Consider the following 17,596-nt stretch of genomic DNA (forward strand, 5'->3'; position numbering starts at 1 on the left):
TGAGAGTTCTTTACTTGGTTTAAAATCATGTAATAGTTTGGTACTTCTTTAGAGGATTGAGGAATGCAAGAAGCCTAATAGCACAGATGATCAGCAATCATATATTAGACACCAAAATACAATGATTTTTAAAAAAAAGATTTTATTTATTTATTTGACAGAGATCACAAGTAGGCAGAGAGGCAGGCAGAGAGAGAGGGGGAAGCAGGCTCCCCACGGAGCAGGGAGCTGATGTGGGGCTCAGTCAGGACCCCAAGATCATGACCTGGGCTGAAGGCAGAGGTTTAACCCACTGAGCCACCCAGGCGCCCCACAATGGTTTTTAAAAATGTTTATTTTAAGACCAGTGTAATTAACGTATAGTGTTATATTAGTTTTAGTTGGACTATATAGTGATTTAGCAATTCAGTCAGCTAAGCGTCTGCCTTCAGCTCAGGTCATGTTTGGGCTCCTTGCTCAGTAGGGAGCCTGCTTCTCCTTCTGCTCCTCCCCTTGCTCATGCTATCTCTCTCTCTCTCTCTCTCTCTTTCTCTCTCTCTCTCGTCTGAAATAAATAAAACCTTAAAAAGAAACTTATATAAAAAATAATTCTATACATCACTTAGCACTCATCATCATGAGTGTCTTCTTAATTCCCTTTGCCTATTTCCCCCCTCCCCCACCCATCTCCCCTCTGGTAACCATCAGTTTGTTCTCTATAGTTAAGAGACTATTTTTTTTGGTTTGTCTCTTTTTTCTTTGTTTGAGTACTTTTCTTGTAACTCAATACTGTGGCTGGCACTGAAAATTACATGTAAGCATTTGCTCCAGCATTTCTCATCCTAGAAAGCTGGTCTATGGAAATTTTAATCGTGGCTGTTTGAAATTATTCATTTATGAAGAAACTTATAATAGAATCATTGATAATTAATAGAGAACTAGTTAAACAAATTATGTTGCTTCTTTAGGATAGGATATTGTGCAACCACTAATAATGTGGTGTAATACCTAATGGTATCAACAACTAGTCACATCATATGAGAAGTGAAACTAGTCAATCACAACATGATTTTTTAATACATTTTTATACTTTTTAAAATATTTTGTACATTTTTACACATTTACATATATTAGAAATATCACTGAAAAATATATTCTTTTTTTAAAGGACCTTAATTTTTTTATTTGACAGAGAGAGACACAGTCAGAAAGGGAACACAAGCAGGGGGAGTGAGAGAGGGAGAAGCAGGCTTTCTGCTGAGCAGGGAGCTTAATCTCAGGACCCTGGGATCATGACCTGAGGCGAACACAGACACTTAACGACTGAGCCACCCAGGCACCCTGAAAAAAAATATTTTTAAAGATTTTGTTTATATTTATCTTACATGGAGAGGGAGCACAAACATGGGGAGCAGCAGGCAGAGGGAGAGGGAGAAGTAGGCTCCTGCCAAGCGAGGAGTTGGATGTGGGACTCAATCCCAGGACCCTGGGATCATGACCTGAGCCGAAGGCAGTCGTTTAACTGGCTGAGCCACCCAGATGCCCCATTACTGAAAATATATTCACTAAAATGGTAACAGTGGTTATGTTAGGGTGGTGGGATGACTAGCAAATTTACCCACTGGTTTTGGCTTTTTTAATATTTTTGTAATTTCCTAAAATGAACATTTATTATTTTTGTAACAAAAGTTGAATTATAAAATAGAATACCATAAATAAAATCAAATGTTTTATTATGTTGCACTGAAATTTTTGTCTACCCAAATAATGCACAATTCAGATTTGAGCAGTCTTTGTGAATATCTAGTACATGTCAGCCTCTTTTATACATATATTTTCACTAATGCTTTTAAGGGTCCAGGAGTCAATCACAAACACAGTAAAGAAAAGTAGGTGGGAAGCAGTCTGGGCTCTGTTCAAAAAGAAACCAAGTGGAGAGATTGACAGGTGCAAAATAAATGGTACAATTTTCATAGTTAGCCAATATCTCCAATGTACTAACAGCCAGGTAATGGACACTGTAGTTTACCCTAGTAGAACAGATGTTGAGTTATGAAAATTATATAAATACTGCAATATTCCTATACTCTCCTGCAGCAACAGTGAACATATTAGAATATTCAGGCACTTGGATTATTGATTCCAACTACCTGCTCTCTTCCCTATAAGAGGATTATATGTGTCATCTGCAGTGTCTTCCCGAAGTTAGAGTGTACTTCCTAACCCATTGTCAATATGACTGCTTTGGACAGTGGAACATGAGCAGGACTTATAGTTACCACAGTCAAGCAGAAACTTTAAGAGCCAGTAGATGATTCAATTCTGTCTCTTGCTTGTTTCCCTTGGCAATAAAAATGGCATATCCTCCATAGGGGATTGATCCTTCAGGTTGGTTCTAGAATGAGAAGATACAAGAAGCAGAGCCATCCTAGATAGAAACATGCAATGTGAGTGAGAAATGCATATTGTTGTAAGTCACTGAGATTAGGGGAGGAGGCATGTTTGTTACCACACCAAAGCTAACTAATACATCATTTCCTCAAAAATACAATAGCAACTCTCTGAACTGTATTTTTTAAAAGATTTTTAATTTATTTTATTTGAAAGAGAGAGAGAGCAAGTACAGGAGGGAAGGGCAAAGGGAGAGCAGGGGGAGCAGCAGAGGGAGAGGGAGAAGCAGGTTCCCCACTGAACAGGGAGCCTAGTACAGGGCTCAATCCAGGACTCTGGGATCATGACTTGAGCCAAAGGCAGACACTTAACCTACTGAGCCACCCAAGCACCCCACATTTCTTTCTCTCTCTTTTTTTTTTTTTTGTCAGAGAGAGAGTGAGCACAGGCAGACAGAGTGGCAGGCAGAGGCAGAGGGAGAAGGCAGAGGCAGAGGCTTCCTGCTGAGCAAGGAACCCAATGTGGGATTCAATCCCAGGATGCTGGGATCGTGACCTGAGCCCAAGGCAGCCACTTAACCAACTGAGCCACCCAGGCATCCCCACATTTCTTATTTTTAAGTAATCTCTACACCCACTGTGAGGTCTGAACTTACAACCTCGGGACTGAGTCACAGGCTCCACTGACTGGAGCCAGCCAGGTGCCCCTTAACTGAACTGAATCGAACTGACTTTCTAGATTGATATGTGTTCACTTTTCCTTCTTTAAAATACACACACACACACACTGACAATGCCCACGGCACACACCAAATATCCCAGGCTGGTGGGCCACTTTCCAGCCTGAGCTCAACTTTGCCTCATGAACCAACCAAGTGATCCAAATCAAGATAGAGGAGAAGGCTGTCATAGAAACTAGTGTGAGGTTCTGAAATGGGTGGCAGTGACTCAGGGTCACATAGCTGTCAGGAGAGAGCGCCAAAGACCACACTCTAGCTTTACCAAGTGGTAGGTATGAGACCTTGGTCTCATTACTACCACAGACACCAACATCGAGAGTTACTAATTTTCAAAGACTCTTTCAGAGAAGACTAAAAGGAAATCTAGTCCTGAGTCAGTTCTCCCACAGTCATTAGCACCAAGATGGCCCCCAGGACAAGGTCTCCCATTTAGCCTGAGCGCATTCCATTAAAGAGCTACCAGGGTGATGAGACTCCAGGTGGGGGAGGAGCATCCAACTCTCCGCTCTCCATAGATATTTCTGCAGAAAAGGTTTGCCAGTGGTGTCTGCTCAGCATGTGAGTGCAACAAGTGACCGTCAATGCCCCTGTGGCTCCTCGCCAGTCAGGAGGCTATGCTGCTATCATTGGAACAAGTCTAGGCTTCGAACTGGGAAGATCAATCAGTGGTCATGCTGGCTGAAGCAGATAAGACAAGAAAAACAATCTGTTCAATGATGGGCAGGTGGAGCCCACTGAGAGGTACTTGGCTAGCACCACAGCTGAGGAGACCACCCTGGCTGTTCTAGAGCAGCACAAGGGGTCCCTGTACTCCCTCTTTCCTGACCACTGAGTGGACCTGGCAGACATCTCCCGTGGTTTGGATTGGCCCCTGGACCACGACATCCTCTATGACATTGACAGTTTGTCTTGCTCCATGGGTGCCTTTGACTAGGACATGCAGACGGGAAAGATCTACTGAAGTGTCCACAAGCTGGAGAGGGAGACAAACCCCAGACAGTATGTGCCTTAATGCTGAGGGGGAGCTCTGGGGGGCCTGTTACAATGGAGGAAGAGTGAAGTTACCTGTTGCTAAAACAACTTCATTTTGCTTCGGAGGGAAGGACTACTCGGAAATGTCTGTGACCAGTGCCCAGGATGGAAGGGACCCCAAGGTTCTTCTGCCGCAGGCTGAAGCTAGTGGAATTTTCAAGATGCCTGGTGTGGGGGTCAAAGGAATTCCTCCCTATCCCTATGCAGGCTGAGTGGCAGGCCTTCTTTCCTACTGGAGGAACTTTTTTTTAAAAAATGTCTTATTTATATAATTGACAGAGAGAGAGCACAGCAGGGGGAGTGGCCGAGGGAGAGGGAGAAGCAGACTTCCCTCTGAGCAGGGAGCCCAATGTGGGGCTCCATCCCAGGACCCCAGGACCCCAGGACCCCAGGACCATGACCTGAGCTGAAGGCAGAAGCTTAACCAACTGAGCCACCCTGGTGTCCCTATTTACAATTTTTAAATGGTAGAGCATTTTAGTAAGGGGTGACAGGTGGTTTTGATAACACACAACACCTTCTGCCAAGGTATTACAGAAATGTAAACAATTGGTCGACTGTCAACCAGCCTCTTGATACTTTGCAACTGCTAGAAGGGGAAGGCAAGGAACCCTATCTGTTCTGTATTCCATACTTACTATACATGCCTAAAGCTTCAAAAAACTAGTAACTAATGGCCTAGTTAAAAAAAAAAAAAAAAAGAATAGTCTAGTCCTTAAAATCCTCTCATATTATAGGATGTTCTCTAAATTACCTCAGTTTGAAAAACAAACTTCTGAAGACATTTTATTTTTTAAAATGAAAGCCTTCATGCTTAAAAATGGAGAGATTAGTATAATCATCCCTCAAGTACTCATCACACAGCTTGACCAATTATTAATTGTGGCCAATCTTTTTCCCTCTTTACTCTCCACCCCCCAACACACACACACACACACACACACACACAATTCCTCTCTGTTTTCTCCCCAACCTCTCTTACTAGATTATCTTAAATTAAGTTCTAGACATGTATCTAGAAGATACATAAAAAATTTTTTTTAAAAAATTAAAAAAAATTTTTTTTTCTTATTTAGTAATCTCTACACCCGCATGGGCTCGAACTCACCACCCAGAGATCAAGAGTCACGTGTTCTTCTGACTGAGCCAGCCAGGCATCCCAGAAAATGACGCTTTTAGCACAAACACCGTACTATCATCTCATCTTTGAAAAAAGAATCTAATATCCAGTTGAGGATCAGATTTCCCTAACTGTCCCCAAATGTTTGTTTCAGTAACACATTACATTCCATTAACAGGACTTTTACATTTCTCTTAATCTCTTGAAGTTCCTCTATTTAAAAAAAAAATATTTTATTTATTTGACAGAGAGCCAATGAGAGAGGGATCACAAGCAGGGGGAGTGGGAGACAGAGAACCAGGCTTTTAGTAGAGAGCCTGATGCGGGCCTTGATCTTGGGACCCTGAGATCATTACCTTAGCTGAAGGCAGATGCTTAATGGCTGAGCCACCCAAGCACCCCTATTTTTTTATGGATCCTTTGTCCACTACCGAATCAGTTGTGAGCATGTCCCAAGTCCCAGGGCCATCTGCTTTTCCCACCCTTTAGCAGACAGGGCCTTGGGTGTTCCCCTGGCATTATGGCAGCGTCACACCTCCGCAAAATGGTCAAGCGGGTCCCCATTTCCACCTACAATAAGTGCACCACATGCAAACCTATTTCCTTGAGATCTTCTTGATGGTAAGTAGGGAATTGAAATTCTCGAGGCTTCTTGGTTTTGTTCTCAAGAAATGAGTTTTTTAAGAAACCTGTTGGATGACTCACCAAGAGGCTCTAGGGGACATAAAAACTGGGGTTGTTTCACAACACATGGAATGAACAAAAGAAACATTTACAGATTGAGATACTACTTTATAAAATATGCACTTAAAATATGAATAGCTAAATTAATAAACGAGATAAATAGACACAACTATTTCTTCTACATCTCAAAAATTTTACATTTTTGGGGGGCACCTGGATGTCTCAGTCTTTGGGTGTCTGCTTTTGGCTCAGGTCATGAACCCAGGGTCCTGGGATTGAGTCCCACATCGGGCCCCTCACTCAGCAGGGAGCCTGTGTCTGCTGCCTCTGCCTGCTGTTCTCCCTGCTTGTATTCCTTCTCTTGCAGTTTCTGTCAAATAAATAAATAGGATCTTTAAAATTAAAACAAAACAAAACTCTTGTCTTTTTTTTTAGCCCTCATTATCTTTCTTTTTTTTTAATTTTTTCAATTTATTTATTTTCAGAAAAACACTATTCATTATTTTTTCACCACACCCAGTGCTCCATGCAATCCGTGCCCTCTATAATACCCACCACCTGGTGCCCCAACCTCCCACACCCCCGCCACTTCAAACCCCTCAGATTGTTTTTCAGAGTCCATAGTCTTTCATGATTCACCTCCCCTTCCAATTTACCCCAACTCCCTTCTCTCTAACACCCCTTGTCCTCCATGATATTTGTTATGCTCCACAAATAAGTGAAACCATATGATAATTGACTCTCTCTGCTTGACTTATTTCACTCAGCATAATCTCTTCCAGTCCCGTCCATGTTGCTACAAAAGTTGGGTATTCATCCTTTCTGATGGAGGCATAATACTCCATAGTGTATATGGACCACATCTTCCTTATCCATTCGTCCATTGAAGGGCATCTTGGTTCTTTCCATAGTTTGGCGACCGTGGCCATTGCTGCTATAAACATTGGGGTACAGATGGCCCTTCTTTTCACGACATCTGTATCTTTGGGGTAAATACCCAGGAGTGCAATGGCAGGGTCATAGGGAAGCTCTATTTTTAATTTCTTCAGGAATCTCCACACTGTTCTCCAAAGAGGCTGTACCAACTTGCATTCCCACCAACAGTGGAAGAGGGTTCCCCTTTCTCCACATCCCCTCCAACACAGGTTGTTTCCTGTCTTGTTAATTTTGGCCATTCTAACTGGTGTAAGGTGATATCTCAATGTGGTTTTAATTTGAATCTCCCTGAGGGCTAATGATGATGAACATTTTTTCATGTGTCTGATAGCCATTTTTATGTCTTGATTGGAGAAGTGTCTGTTCATATCTTCTTCCCATTTTTTGATATTTTTGCCTGTTTCGTGTGTAAAACTCTTGTCTTTATAAAAAATACATTTTCATGAACAAAGGTTGGAAAAATTGATATTTTGATAAGGAGTTGCCACATTTTGGGTTGTATATGGTGCTTTTTAAGTTACAAAAGGAGAGTCATTTCCTGAGAAGACCCTGGCTCCCTTTGTCCTTCCACATTTTATTTTTTTTTTACGTTGTGAAGTCAGTCCTCTTTCCATGTTTCTTGATTAGGTTTCCCACTTCGACCACACAGAGAACTTTCTGAATAAACTCTGGATTTCATCCCTGGTTATTGATCCTTGCCAGGTGCCTCCAGCTGTGTCCCCTTTTACCTGAGGTTCTGCTGGCTTCTTGTGATATGCTTCCCCTGCATGAGTTTTATACACACTCCATGACCCATGGGAGCGATTGCTTGAGTGCAGAAGATGAGGCAAACACAGCCCCAAGGACCTCCAACATTGGGAGTTAATTTCCCTTGGCCGGGAGAGGTAATCCAGTGGCTTCTACCTGGCAGTTCCTATGAAGATGGACTTACTCTTTAAGCCCACAGCAGCTCTGTGGCAGCAGGCCATCCGTTCCAACCACACATTCAGAAACTGGGGACATAATCCTGATGATGGCTGCTTACAGGGCCTGTTGAAGACTCTGATGCTGGTAAGGCCCTGATTGGTGGCCAAGTTAGTGGCCTGAGTATCAAGGAATGAGTTTCTTCTTAGAGGGAGGGTCAATGGTAACTGAAAGTTTGGGGGGGATTCCTTTTTTTTTTTTTTTAAGATTTTATTTATTTATTTGACAGAGAGAGAGAGCGAGATCACAAATAGGCAGAGAGACAGGCAGAGAGAGAGGGAAGCAGGCTCCCTGCTGAGCAGAGAGCCCGATGCGGGACTCCATCCCAGGACACTGGGATCATGACCTGAGCTGAAGGCAGAGGCTTTAACCCACTGAGCCACCCAGGGGGAGTCCTCTTTACCTACCTCTTTACCTCTCTTAACCCCCTTCCAGTGTGGTAACCACTGTGCTTGACTTCCCCAGATTTACCCTCCCAACTCCCCAAGGATTCGTCTAAGTCAGTGCTGTCCAGCAGAACTTTCTTCAATGATGCAAATGTTCTATCCTTACATTAACCACGAGCCACATGTGTCTACTGAACAAAATGTGACTGGTGCAACTGAAGGAATGAACTTTTCATTTAGTTTCTATTTTAATTTCAGTAGCTCTATGTGGTCTCGAGGCTACCATAGTAGACAGTGCAGATCTAAGCCGATTATGGTCCTCACGCCATTTTCCTCACTAGCAGTTGGCTTAGGAATAGGCAGTTTATCCTATCTTAAGGGAAGACTCAGTAGGACCACCCTAATATGAGAAAATTCCTCAGGGGTGTCATTTCTAAAAACGACCCTTGCATCCCGTAGGCTTGGATCACACACCAGTAAATGAGGCCATTTTAGTCTAAGCTGAAAATGATGCCCAACGCAGAAGGCACAGCGAGGAAAACCACACAAAAGTGGAGCTAGGGTCCTGGTGGGCAGGGCCTGTAGCCTCTGGTTCTGTTTGTCCTTTCCTGTGTAACAAGCTACCGCAGAGCCTAGAGGTTTCAACCAACAACCACTTTCTTCTGTCTCACAGTTCTATAGGTCACGAATCGGGGCAGGGCTCTGCTGCAAGATGTTTGCACCAGACACGAACCGAGGTCACTCAGGCAGATGACAAGGTCCAAGATTGTGTCCCTCATGTGCCTAGCACCTAGCCAGGATGGCCGGAAGTCCGGGCGCTGCTGGACTATGAACCAAAACTGACTGATGCGGCTTTTCCTGTGAGGCAGCCCCAGGCATCAGGCTTCCTGTAAGACAACCGGAGCTCCCCACACAAAGTGTTCTAAGACACAGGTAGTGGAAGCTTCCAGCCTCTTAAGGCCTGGGTAGTCTGGTAGAGCAGGACTCCCTCCGTATTCTACTGGTTTAAGCAGTCACAGAACCTGCCCAGATTCAAGGGGCAGGGACACATCTCATCTCTCAAGGGGAGGAGTGTCAAAGAATTGGAGGCCATTTTGAATCCACCACACCAGCAATGCCTAACTGTGGACACCCCTTTAACCCACTGAGCCACCCAGGCACCCGGGGGGGGGGGGGAGCTCCGGTTGAATCAGGGCAGCTGGAACCATGTGAGTCACATTCACAACCTGAATATGTCTCTTCTCCAAAATGTCCATCTTGCCCTCTGGGCCATTGGAAGGATCTGGGTAGTGGGCTCCAACTCCTTAAGGCTGCCCACCTCAGCTACTCACCACTCCCCTTCTGGCCTCGCCATCCCCCCACTCTGTGGTTTCAGACCTTCCCCAGGCACTTCCCAGAACCTCCCCATGTGAACCAGGGGTTACAGAACCTGAGTGGGGATGGGGCCAGACACCCAGCTCTGATGGAGTGTTATCTTTTTCTCCCACAGCGGCTGACAAAGTCTTATGTTAGACACAGTCTGTGCATCTCCCTGGATTTACTTGATCTTTTTCTGCCTGATATTGCAGGTGAGCCTTCTGGAGGACCACCTGGTACCAGCACATCCTTGAGGCACAGGGAAGGTCTGGATCTTCATCAGAGGGAGTGTGCTGAGCTGGGTGCAGCCTTGTAAAGCAGCCCGTGTCTGCTTAGTGCCCTCCCTGATCTCCTGGCCCTGTGGCATCCCTGCCCCCACATTCTTGCTGCTTGTCTCTTCCTCCTGTCCTGGAGCTTGTCCCTACTGGGACGCAAGCAACTGCAGACCCACTGGGCACCTGTGTGTGCATTTTGGCCTGTGGAGCTGTGGGCCGCAAGACAGCGATGGTGTGGGCCGCTGGCTTCAGTCCCCTGGCTGGCCTGTCCACAGGCGGCGGCTTGTGCCAAAGCACGCCACCATGGCCCTGGGATTCAGTTCTTCTGGTTCCTACTGGGGCTTTGAGGAGCACCAGACCTAAGAGCAGGGCTAGAGAGGCCCCAGGTATAGGCACCCAGTAAACTCAGAAACTAGGAGATGGGAGTGTGTTTCCCCCCTTTTTTTCTCTGAGACCAACTCTTTGACGTCATGGTGGTTCATGCAGCTTTCTTTAGACGTCTTTCTAGCTGAACAATCACTGTACCTGTTACAGTGCTGTGCTTGGTTCAGTCAGTCCTCCCTTAGGTTCCCTCTCCTTTGCTTGCCTCACTCCTGCTTCTCTGGGATTCACTCCTCAAAAAGTGTTAGCATCTTAGCTTTTGCCTCAGATTCTGCTTCCCAGGGAATGCAGGCTAAAACAAGGCTCATTCTTCACGCTTGGTGTCACAAACATCCTGTGACATCAATTCTGATCAACCAAAGTCACTTAGCACCTCCTCCTGTCTGCTGGGCACCAGGAGAGACCTTGGGGACATGGTGGCCAACATAGCAGGCGTAGTCCTGACATCTAGAGCCCCTGAGGTGGGGGGGTGCCAAGGGAGATGAGGGGGATAAATATCCCACTGTATAGTAGAAAAAGAGAGAGTAGGAAGAGCCAGTTCTAGGACTTAGGCCTTAATGTCTATTGGTGTTCAATTCTAAAACCTGTAAGCAGGGGAAAGGGAGGTGTGGCTAGAGTCATTAAATATTCTGTCTCCTTCCTGAAAGCCTGCAAGAGTGGGTGGGCTGCAGGGCTGCCCAGGTGAGTACCAAGGTCCCAGCAGTCATCTTAGAAGATGCTGACACAAGACACAAGGCTCTTGTGTCACCTTGTGGCCAGCTTGACCACACAGGCTGGAGGACAGGATGTTCTGGATGACTGGTCAGAGAATGACAAATTTGGAAGGTTTAAACTTCAAGGGGAGGAGACCCTCCCTATCCCCTCAGAGGGTGGACTGGAAGTTGGGAATCCATGTGTAATGACCTCTGACTTTCCTTCCCACTCTGGGATTTGGTGACTCACCAATCTCTAGTCTTTGGGAGAATTTCATTCTAGTTACTTCTTCAATGCAGCAGGCATTTTTGGTGCTCTTCCCAGGACCTATGGCCACCATTCCCCAGTCCTGTGGACCCACCCCCTTCTAAGTGCTGGCATCTGAGAGTTCTTCACCTTGGAGGGAACTGGAAATGCTAGGGTGTTTAGGTACCTGTGGGGTAGCCCATAGCAAAGAATTGCTAGCTCAGGCCCTCTGTCTTGAGGTTGAATTAAATCCCAAGGGTAGCTTACACCCCAGAGTTCCTAGCAGCATCAGGTAGAGACTAGGACTTTGCCTGACATGGCACCTTTGGCTGCCTTTCCCATTCCCTACTCTGCTCACATTACTTTCAGGTCTGGCTGAGCCCTTCCCACCCTGACATTTCACTGTTCTTGAGTTTGAAGTTCCAGGAATTCCATGTTCATGGGCCCTCAAGAGCTGGTCAAGAGTGCCCCTGCTCCTGGGACTCTCTGTAGGCGGATGGGGGCAGGATCTAGTGGCTGGCATGATGATGTGAGGGCCTAGGGTACAGCAGCCACAGTCCTTCCTCTTGTGCATTAGCAAGGGTATAGGAAGGAGGGTGCTGGGTATCCTTCCCTGGGCCTCACCTGGGTAAGCCCTACCCAAACAGAGCACTGTTGTGTGGTTTCATTCAGAGCACAGGGTGGCTGAGGCCAGGCCTGAGACCAGGGCAGAGGAGGAGGAATAGGAATGTGGGGGTAGGTGGTTCCTTAATGGACCTCCCAGAGAGCTCTTCTGCTGTGGCCCTCACTGAGGCAAGCAAGTGCTCAGGTAAGTACCTCCATCCTTTTTGGGGTGCCTGAGGCCCCGCTCTGAGGATAGGCTTCTTCACTTCTGAAAGTAGTTTCCTCTTCAAAGCCTAGCCCTGCTCCAGCTCCTGCAGACTCTGTCTTTGTGTCCTCTGTAGATACTGGACCCAGGAGGCCCAGGGGAGAGACTCGTCCCAATTGTGGGGCTCAGAAGTGGCTGAGAACCCAGGCCGCCCAGATCCTAGTCTCTTCCAGGAGCACTAACCAGAGGCAGGAACAGCAAAAATCTGTAATGGAGAGAAGTTCAGACTGGCTATCTACGATGAGATTGAAAACGACATAGTTAGGGGTCTCCAGGCCTCGATTCTTTCTCATGGGGACACATCTGTTTTATGTGACAAGTCTAAAGATCAGAAACCTGAAACTAAGTCCAGGCTAGGGCTGGGCTGCTGGGGAGAGGGATTTAAAGTCCTATTATGCCTGTCAATTAGACCTGGGGTTGGCATGGGGGAGGGGCATATCTTAAAACTTTTAGGTTTTTAGGCTCAGGGTTCTGTAAAATCGAATACTGTTTTTCCTTCAAGTCCCCACATTAAGTCGATTTGTTCTCATTAGTGCTTTTCTGTTCAATGCAGTCCAGGTTGGAGCTGCACACAGGGGTGGCCATGCTGGGCATTGCACTGGAGAGGGGAAGCTGGGGACGGTGGGGGAAGCCAACCCTCAGAACAGAGGTCCAGATCCTTGACCAGGCCTGTACCTCAGAATCCTGCTATAGGAACTTTGGGGAAATAAGCTTCCAGAAGGACCAACCTAATGTACAAAGATGCTTCTGGAGAGACTTCCAAGTCATGGGTGGCAATAGTCAATTAAAATATCTTCATAGATATTCTCTTCCCCAGTAACTAATGAAGTGAGCTAGAAAATATATAATAAAACCCCAGCCTTTTGAACAATTCATCAACCATCTTTAGAAGACAGGGCAGAGTACAGATGTCCTAGCACAGATGGACAGTGCCTCAGTCCGGGGCTCCTGTTCCTCTTGCCAATTCCTGCTTCCACTTGTGCCCTCACAACCTACAGAGAAGGGGAAGAACATAAAACACCCAGCCTCAGAGGGCACCTCAGAGCAGAAAGCAAACTGGGACTTCTGATCAAGATAGCGGATGGAACACTGTATCTGGGTTGCCTGTCTGTCCAAAACTTCCATGAAAGTCACAGTAAGTGGACATTTGAAAGACAGAAACCCCCAAAGATGGGGAGAACAGCAGAGAAAGCCACAACTATCTGGAACCTAGACACAGGAAGATGAGTGGAAACTGACTCAGTAGCCCTGAGAAAGCCAGGTCTTAAACCGGCAATAGGAACCACCATGAACCACCCATAATCAATTGATTACATGGTAAGAGCCACCAAAGGCTTTGCAGTGGGCAGAACCAGGTACCTGGGAAGAGGTGGGGGGAGAAAAGAGGCCTGTAGGAGGAGTGTTAGGAAGCCCTAGATGGTGTTAGGAGCCCTTGGCAACCTCCCCACTCTGCACAGCTGTCTCCCCATCACCGTCGAAGACTGCAGGGTCTCCGCTGGAGTGGGTGAGTCGGGGGGAATCTCTGCACTGGGGGAAGGGCATCAGGCAAAAGTAATGGGCTTGGAGGTACTGAACCAAAACAGGCAGCTAAGTGAATACTAAGATACCTCTCTCCCCAACCAACCCTCTTCTCTACTCAAGTCCTCTCTGGGAAAACTAGCCAGATCTACCTCTAAGAAGTAAGGGTGAGGAGACTCACCCAGCCTCCAGCTTCTTGGAAGGAAAAACACCAGCATACCTTCCTGCAAACATGGTGGCTCAACTGGGGAAGGGGAGCAGGGGACAGCTCGGGTTCCTCTGAGGTGGCTTGGAGGGCTGTCTAGCAGCTCTGTGACATTTTTTTTCTAGATTGTGGGGGCCCTTAAGCCTCTTGACTTCTGCTTTGGGGCTTTAACCAACAACAGGAAAAGTCTCTTTCTACATCCTTCTAAGCAAGATTCAGCAGCATAAGCCTTTTGTTTACAAATATGGAGATAGCTAGCAGAAGAAATATTAAGGGATTGAAAATGGTTGCTTCCAGGAGGTGGAACTGGGAGTAGAAGGGTTGGGACAAGGGACTATTTTTAACATAAACCTCTTGGTATGATTTCATTTCATTTATTTATTTTTTTAGTAGGCTCCATGCCCAGTACAGAGCCCAACACGGGGCCCAAACTCATGACCCTGAGATCAAGACCTGAGCTGAGATCAAGAGTCTGATGCTTAACTAATGGAGCCACCCAGGTGCCCCATGATTTCATTTTTAAAGGATGTGCTGGTATCAATTAGATTGTACAAATAAAAACTACAAAACAATCCCAGGAATTCCCTTGCCCTGGCCTGTCCTCTGGGATTTGTGGGGCAGGGAGAGCCCTCACTCTTCAAATCTGTCACATGGTTACTCACACAGTTACTATTGTAGACACAGAGCCCCAGGTGGGGACAAGTGGGGACAAGTGGGGAGAGGTGGCTGGAGGAGCTGCTGTGAAGTCATAGGCTTCCCAGTCCTTGGGGGGGAAGCTGTGAAGTTTTCACTTTCAGAACCAGGATTCTGAGAAGCTTTTAGATGATGAGGGAAAGGTAGAGTCCCTGGTGGCAACCACTGCCTCTCCGAGTGAGAAGAGCAGAGGGGTGGACCAGGCTGGAGGGTCCATGCTCTAGCCTCCAGCCCCTCTATGTCCACAGGCTGCGAAGGGAGCAGCTCCAGGCTCTGCCAGTCAGTCCTGCACCAGGGTCCCACTTCTTAACTCTCCACATCATCTCCCTGTTCTGTCTGGCCCTCTCCCTAAGGCCTAATAGCTTCCTGGACCTGCGGTGAAGGCTGCTTCTGGCTCTCCGGTGAGGCACTGCCCTGAGCGCAGCACACTGAGTGAAGTCTCTCTCGGGGGCAACTGCCACACACTGGGTCCCCTCTCCTCTGGGTGGCCGAGGCCTCCTGCACACTCCGTCCCCATGGGGTGTTGGTCAGCTCTGCCGGCTCCAAGGAATCAAAGTTTATCTGCAGAAAGAGGCAGGCAGGACTTAATGACCGGGCATCAGGGTTCAGGGATTGGGATGGATGGTGGGGCCTCGAGACCAGGCAGCTCTTGCCAGATGCTGGCTGCCTCCGAGGACCTAGGCAAAGCTAAACAACCAGACCTGAAGGATCCAGGGGCTTGTTGGTGTCTCCCGGTGTCTCCCGGTTCCTAAAGACCTCCAGGCCACCTTTGTGAGGTACCCGAGGGAGGCCACCGACATGCCCCTACAATCATGGCCACAGCTTGATCTCGGAACACCTGCCTCAACTTCTACTCCAAGAGTCTTGCGCCGCCTCTAGGGTCCTTTCCAGGAGTGTTGCATGAAGTGAATGCATGAAATAAAATACGCAGGATTACAAAGGAAACCGATCCCAGTGAAATATGACCACTAATATAGTAAATAAATAAATTTGTGATGGGGTTACATGCATGGTTCTTCATTAACAAGTCAACAAGATCTGGTGGCAGGTGTAAGCAGGGTCTGTAATTCTGAAACGATGAAGACGAAAACCAATATTGTGCCATTGCACAGCAGTCCTACCACCATAGAAAAGCAGCAGTGATTTCCACTAGTGACAGAATCACAGGCCATATTACTGTGGGGTTTTGTCCATGTTCATAATAAAAGGAAAATGTTAAATTTCGGCCAGAGATTCGTGCAAACAGTATCACTTTTTTCTCACCCAAGTTCAAGGATGCCCTGAAGTCTCCCTGCAGAGCCCCAGCTAAGAACCCTGCCTCTTCCGCCTGGCTTCTGGAGTTCACGGCTCTTCCCATCACAGCCCTCATCACTGGTTCCTCTCGTGTGTCCCTCTGCCCCTGGGCACCAAGCACCAGACCCCTCATCACCAGCTCTTTGCCCTACTTTACAGGGGCTCAGGCAGGTCTGGTTCGAGCCTGAATTTGGGCCTTGGCAGGGCGGAGAAGGTGGAGGAGTCCACTCCTGGCACAGGCTGCAAACAGGCTGCAAAACCATAGCCCCGTACAGAGCAGACAGAGCTGGAGCTGAGGGGACTGGAGCTCAAGGTGGGTGGGGGCACAGGGTCCGCCCCTGAGTCCAGGTCTGTGTCTGGAAGGCATTAGCCTAAAGATGGAGGTCGGGCACCTAAGACTGTGTTAGGCAGTGTTTTTTAAAAATCCCAGTGCCGGGGCCCCTGGGTGGCTCAGTCGATTAAGCGTCAGCCTTCAGCTCAGTTCACGCTCCCAGGGTCCTGGGACTGAGCCCTGTTTTGGGCTCAGCGGGGAGTCTGTTTCTCCCTCTTTCTTTGTCCCCCCGCTCCCACTCCTACTCTGTCTCGCTCCCTCTCTCTCATATAAATAAATAAAATCTCTAAAAAGATAAAATGAAATAAAAGTCCTAGCGCCGGGGCGCCTGGGTGGCTCGGTGGGGTGAGCCGCTGCCTTCGGTTTGGGTCATGATCTCAGGGTCCTGGGATCAAGCCCCACATCGGGCTCTCTGCTCAGCCGGTAGCCTGCTTCCCTTCCTCTCTCTCTGCCCGCCTCTCTGCCTACTTGTGATCTCTCACTGTCAAATAAATAAATTAAAAAAAAAAAAAAAAGTCCTAGCGCCTAGCACATACCTGAGGCCAACTGAATCAGTCTCTGGGAGGTGGGCTCCAGGTGACATAATTTTTTAAGCTCCCTGATGATTCCAGAGTGCCTTGGGAGCTGGATGTAAAGGCAAGGGACAGAGTGGTGTACAGGAAGAGAGAGGAAAGAGGCTCCAGAGGCTCACAGAGGTCCATCTGTGAGCTGACTAGGAGCTCTGCCCAGAGCCCCAGCTGGCCCAAGTGGGGAAGGAAGGAAGGGGGAGAAGACTGAAGAGCCCCAACAGAGGAGGGTGCCAGCCACCGCTAGTCCCTGACTTTGGCTGGCTGAAACTGCCAGCAGCTCATGGAGTTAGCCAGTCTTCTAAGGAGAGAAAATGAGCACCTTCTGTCCCAAACCACCGCCCTGCAAAGAGCCAACCCCATATTCCCTGTGGGTGGAAAAGCTGGGGCCTTGGACAGTGGGGCTGGCTGTTGGTGGGCAGGGAGCTCACACTCATACCAGGGGCTCACTTCCCCTCTCTGTGAAAAGGGATGTGGTCCCCACACCTGCCTTGCCGCCTTCTGCGCATCTTCTCCCTGACCTTGAGGGCTTCAGGAGGGGCCCTTTCTGCCACAAAGCGGGCTGTGATCCTGGCAAGACCTGCCATAGCCATCTCAATCCCTCTGCAATCAGCTAAAAGGATTAGGGGCTCACATTGCTGAAGCCTGCTGTGTTCCAGGTGCATGAGTCATTTCTCTTGTCAAATTAAACCATTGCCTCTAATGAAGTATCCTGGTCTCCATTCCACAAACAAGGAAGGAGACTCAGAGGGCAAGACGGAATCACCCAAGGTCACCCAGCTCCATAGGGGGGCACAGTCCTGGCTGACCCCAGTGTCCTTGTGGGGTGGGGTGGGCATTTGTGCTGTGCAAACCTCACAGCCCCAGAGTGAAGCCAGGACTTGACCTCTCCTGCTTCAGCGGCCCTGCAAAGCTACCAGGTCCACAGTCAACATCAAAAG

Source organism: Mustela nivalis, assembly GCF_964662115.1.
Source record: "Mustela nivalis genome assembly, chromosome: 2".
Taxonomy (NCBI): Eukaryota; Metazoa; Chordata; class Mammalia; order Carnivora; family Mustelidae; genus Mustela; species Mustela nivalis.